This window comes from Betta splendens, chromosome 10 (assembly GCF_900634795.4).
Source record: "Betta splendens chromosome 10, fBetSpl5.4, whole genome shotgun sequence".
Classification (NCBI taxonomy): Eukaryota; Metazoa; Chordata; class Actinopteri; order Anabantiformes; family Osphronemidae; genus Betta; species Betta splendens.
The window spans coordinates 19,493,668-19,499,667 of NC_040890.2; positions in this window are offsets into that span (position 1 = coordinate 19,493,668).

A 6,000-nucleotide genomic window follows, 5' to 3' on the forward strand; every position below is an offset into this window, starting at 1 on the left:
TTCCTGTCTGTGTCAGTACGTACATGTATGGACACCACGGGGGCTGTTATTGATGATGTAGCATTTCGCTGATGTAGCAAAATTCCCCTAAACTTAATTTAGATTATCATGTAATCATTAAAGGAATTTGTTGTCGCTGTTACAGTAACAAAACATGCTTGTGTTATTTAATCTGTTTAGATTTGAAGAACACCTGGAATCATTCCTAGAGGTAAAGTGTGTAGAATGTGACAGACCTAGTGACATCTAGTGATGTCACTGCATACTGCAGCCTGCTCTCACTTTGAGTTACTAGGGATACTGTGTTTCAGTATCAGTATAGTAACATCAGAGCCAGGTCTGTCCCCTCAGAACACAGACGGAGGCCCCTGATCCTGTCCATGTCCCTGTCTGTGTCGTTAAAGCAGAGCGGCCTCATGTGGTGACTGTGACGAGCAGCTAAAGCTAAAGCTGGGTCCACGTCGCCCCCTGTCCTCCCCCTCACCCCCTCATCCAGCTTTCACTTCCACAACTTCATTTTTGTGTTTTTACGAGGGGATCGTCCTCGCGCCCTCTGCACAATCTGTGTCCTGGGACTGTGTTTACGACGCCTTCCCACTTTTATACGCGCTGCCATTTCCCCCTCCAGCTCGGGCCCACAGATCTCATTGGTCGCCTTGTAACGCGTGCCACTCCCCCTGCGTGATGCTGTATAAGGTGACATAGCAACAGCTGCTGGATGCCGCTCATCAATCATATGTGGCCGACGTGTCTGCTGATGTTTATGCTCCCGTTCTCGGCTACGTGTCCACACTGCCAAACGCGGCCCTCTGTACCTCGCTGCTCCAACACGAAGTGCGTTGAGAATCGTAATAAATCTGGATGGAAACGAGATGGCTGTGCTGGAGGACAGGCGCTAATGTTGACGGAGAGTCTTTTCCACTGATGGTGCTGTTAATGACTGGGGTCATTACAGGACTCTCAGCTCATCTCCATGCAGATGGGTTCTGACTGTATGAATATGTATGGCAGCGCTGGTTTGGGAAGCTGCGCCCAGAGGCTCCGTCCTGTCACCCAAAGTGCTGCTGAAACCACATCTGCCCTCTGGCCTGGATTCAAACCTGATCCTTCATCAGAAACATAAATATCACATCTGCATGAAGCGCTCCTCGCGTCTCTTTCAATCTGATCTCCTCGGTCTTAGTTCTGATTTGCATCAACGTGTCTCCATAACGAAGCGCTTAACAAATGCTTCATGCGTGTCATGATTCATTCATTTTGCTTTTCAGGTTCTATATAGATACAAATATAATGGTTAATGTGACGCATAGTGTGTCAGTAGTCATATGAATATGAAATATTTACATTAGCATTGGCTTCACACCATGTGAGCAGTGTCTTATCTGGGATGTATTTGTCTCTTGTGCGACTGCAGCCCGTTTCCATAACAACGCTTTGCTGGGTCCTGGATGTCTCACATGATGATAAATAGAGGGTAGTTTGGTAGGTGAGGCATCCGCGTGGACAGACAGGGCGACTGGACCAGTGTACGACACAGTGTCACAAAGGAACCCGCCATAATCAAGTAAAAGCTCCAGCCACGAAGCACACACTGGTTTAGCTCCACAACTCAACTCCCTCCTGTTGCGGCTGTGTGGAGTAATCCATGCTCACACTGATCCCTGGACAGATTCAGAGCCGTTGTTTTACAGCCTCCTGCGGTCGTCCACATTAGACCACAGGCCTCTTCATGAATAAATGAACCGATTGATGCTGACTTATGCTGCTTAGAGATGTAGCTGGGAGAGGAGCAGAACCCGGGGTCTCTATGCTAATGTCCTCCGTATAGATTACAGTGCTTACTAATTCATGCAGAAAGAGGTAATTTATCGTGCTTTCATAGTGGTCTCCAGTGGGAGATAAATGCTGTCTGTCCAGCCCTTCGCACAGACCTCGGAGAATTCATCAGGCCGGTAAATTGGTTTTCACTGGACACCGTGGGGAATTATTTTTAGAAGGGTGAGCTCTGGTGGACTACTGCACTCTGCTCACCCTGTTGATACAAAACGGGACTTAATCCATGAATTTATTATGCAATGTGTATTTTTCTAGTTTAGTCAGATTAATTTGCTGCATTACAAGCTTCTGGGGGAGCAGAGGTGAGAAGTCAGGCCACAGCCCCTCATCAACACACGTGTTCAACACCTTTGCCTGATATCCAGCTCTCACAGAGGAGGCAGCGGTGCCACGAGCCTCATGGATCCAAAGGGACCAACTGTGCAGTATGGAGATGGAGATGCACATATTTTATTTATGATCCACTGAGCTGCAGGTTCAACATACATAAAGTAAGTATGAGTGATATGTGATGGCTGACATGTCGCCTCCGGGCCCTAGAATGCATTAAGCACATAGTTACAGTATAAGAATACACTGATTATGTTACAATAATATAGATAGACGTCTACGTGAAGGTACAGACCCGCTAGAACATCAGCTTCTGCTCCTTTAGTGTAGAAGAGATGAGAAATGGCCCCTGGTGGAACAAACAACACATTAGAGTGGGTGTCTTTCCTCCGGCAGACGACTTTTCTTTGCTGGGTGGAAACGAAGGCAGAAATTAATCCGCACCAAACCGGCTCATTAATTTATACGTCTGAACGAACCCTGGAGCCGAACGGCTGATGCTTCAATTAGCTCCATCACGATAACGCAGGTTTGGTCTCCCTCCCTGCAGGCCACATGCTCTGCTTCACCGTCTTCCTCAACCTGGAAGCCAGACGTAAACAGAATCAGTTGTATTTAAATTCGTTTTGGAGCGTTGTGGCTCCAGTTGTGGTCTTGTCCACAGAACGTTGCTTTTTTATGTTGCCCCGGGTTTATTATCGGCCTTTGGGCTTTTCTGAGCAGCTCTAGTGCCACCGGGGGAGGTCAGTAATTTGATTTTCCACATAAACACTGGGCCGCTTCACTTGGTTTTCCAGATGGAAAAAATAATAATCAAGGGAACTCGGGGTGATTCGAAAACCCAGAAAACTTCCACATTAGCAGACAGAACCCTAAACCACAGCGGCTCCATCAGCAGTTTCAACCTCCAACTTTCTCTCATTGCAGCAAAACTTTACTTTGGTCTTTGTACTTTGTTCATTTTCCTTTTTTAAATTTCAGCCTCGTTGTTTCCACTGCAGAAAACACCTGCTCCCCCCTCAGAGACCAATCAAGTCTCATCCAGTGGATGCACCTCTGCTCCGCCATCAGTTCTATGACCTTCGCAAAATCCAGATGTTGCTTATACGAGTCAGTAACTGTGTGAAACACCAGATGTGAATCTGAACAGAAATGAGAGGCTTCAAACAGCAATCAGAACCTTAAAAGCTTTGATATTATTAAATCTAAGTTAATAATTCAAGCAATCAAAATAAAAACCATAAGTTCTGAAGGAGTCCTGAAACATTTGACCCTCTACTTGACCCTAGAATTCATTTCCATTGTTCTGAGTTTCCCATAAAACAATCATATTCTTGTCAGGTTGGAAAGTCACTGAATCATTTAGGTCGTCCTGGGGCTCAGTTTAGCAGCGTTGGCCGAGCTGTGGAGTTAAACCCAGCAGCAGCAGCAGCGATTTCTCAGGCCAGACGTCTGCAGTGGACATCGGCACTGACCGCTTGGTTTTTACGCTAGTCGGATTAAAATGGTGCTGCTCACGGCAGCAGCTACAGCTGGAGGACGTGGTCCAAGCGGAGACAGCAGCTACAGGCTACAGCGCTGCCTCCTCTCCCTCAGAATGTGAGCTGGCTGTTAATTGCTCCATCAGCGGGCGAGTTAGCGGAGCACGTAGCAGCGGCCGCGGCTTCAGAAGACGAGATAAGAGAGAGAATGAGAGACGGCGCCCGAAGACGCCCAGCTTGTCAGACGCCTCACCCGACCACACGCCTAATTACCCTTGACTATTCAGCGCTGCATAATTAACATTCTGATGTATTTCAGCAGCAGGTGCAGAATCCTAATAGTTCAGGTCTTGTGCAGGTTTTGACTTTGGGGGGTGGTGGTGCAGGAGCAGCTACACCTGCCGGATGAGACCGGCTTTAGTCTCCACACTGGAGCAGGGACCTGGAGCTGTGGATGTGCTGTTGCTATCGGTTACGCAGGGTTATAGCTGAACTCGCTGATCAGACAAAGAGGAACCACCACCTGCAAACAAACCACATCCGATGTCTGTCAGTGCAGAACGTGCCCAAGGAGGATTTGACCCACATCAGCTGGAGGCTCCCGGTGTTTTCTGGAAGTGATTTGCTGCCAGTAGCAGCGGAGCTGGAGATAATTAGCAGGAAAGGGACGAGACTGTCAGCGCTGCTCAGTGCTCAGTCTGTCCAGACCGTCCTGTGTCCTCTACAGCAGCTTTCTATCAACCCGTCCATTCATCAATCCATCCACCAATTCATCCATTCATTTATCCATTCATCCATCCATCCATCAGTTCATCCATCCGTCCGCCCGTCCGCCCATCCATCCATCCATCCATCCATCCATCCATCCATCCATCCATCCATCCATCCATCCATCCATCCATCCATCCATCAATTCATCCATTCATTTATCCATTCATCCATCCATCCATCCATCAGTTCATCCATCCGTCCGCCCGTCCGCCCATCCATCCATCCATCCATCCATCCATCCATCAGTCCACCAATTTATCCATGCCGAGTCCTGACAGAGGTCTGAGTTTTGATTAATGGCTCAGCTCTGAGTCCATCCATCCATTTTCTCAACCGCTTACTCCCTAGTGCGGGGTCACGGGGTGCTGGAGCCTATCCCAGCTGGCTACGGGCGAGAGGCAGGGTACACCCTGGACGGGTCGCCAGTCCATCGCAGGGCAACACATAGACAAACAACCATTCACTCACACACTCACACCTACGGGCAATGGAGAGAGGCCAATCAACCTAATGCACGTCTTTGGACTGTGGGAGGAAGCCGGAGAACCCGGAGAGAACCCACGCAAGCACGGGGAGAACGTGCAAACTCCACACAGAAAGGCACCAGGGTCGCCTCCGGGAATCAAACCCAGAACCTTCTTGCTGTGAGGCGACAGTGCTACCCACCGCACCACCGTGCCGCCCTCAGCTCTGAGTCAGAATCTCATAATTGGCGACTGACTTTTACTGCTTTTTCATTTTCCCTCTCCATTAGTCGTTGACTGAGCTCTGGCTGAACTGCAAACACTGCTCTGAGCGCAGCTTTGCAATGTCTTTCCAGTTAACGTCAAATCCGGAGCGAGCAGCGGTCTAAAATAATATCCTGGACAGTTGTTTTAACAATCCTGCGTCAGAGAGAGCAGAATCAAGGGAGTTGTTCCGTGTTTGGGCCTATTTGTGAACCAGTCACATGTTGCTTCCTCAGGTTTGTAGCTGTTTCTGACTCTGAATCTAGAACCTTGGTCTGAGCTCATTTAAGCCGCCTTCACCTCATCTCCCCGTGTTCTGCAGCTGCAGCGGCCTGAGACCTTTATTCCAGAGTCCGTGCAGGCGTGGAGTTGCTGGTTTGATGCTGTTTCTCCCTGGGTCCTGGTCCTAAGGCAGCGCTGCATTCATGTGTTTGCTGATGGATGAATGAAGCAGCGCCGCAGAGCTGCACGTCGGGTTTCTGGGTTCTTGTGTAAAAGCAGGAGACTTGATTGTTTTTGTAATATTTGCTGTGAATTCCTTTCTAGGAAAATATCAGTGACTTCATCTCAGTGCGTTTTTTCCAGCCTGAACCAGCACCTGTGTCTCATCCATCCCAGCAGTCGTCACAAAGCGGATTTCAGCATTCAAATATGCAGATAGGAGATATGAGAAAAATGGGTCTGATGGGGGGGGCTATTGATACTTGGTAAATGTATTTCACAGCTTAGAGCTCAACATATGAAAAACAGAGATAGTCAAAGAGCGACAGATTGCTCAGCGTCTCCTTGGAATAATTTGATTTTTGACATTTAGTGTCACTCGCTGCTGCATCGCTGAAGAGTTTGTGATAAAA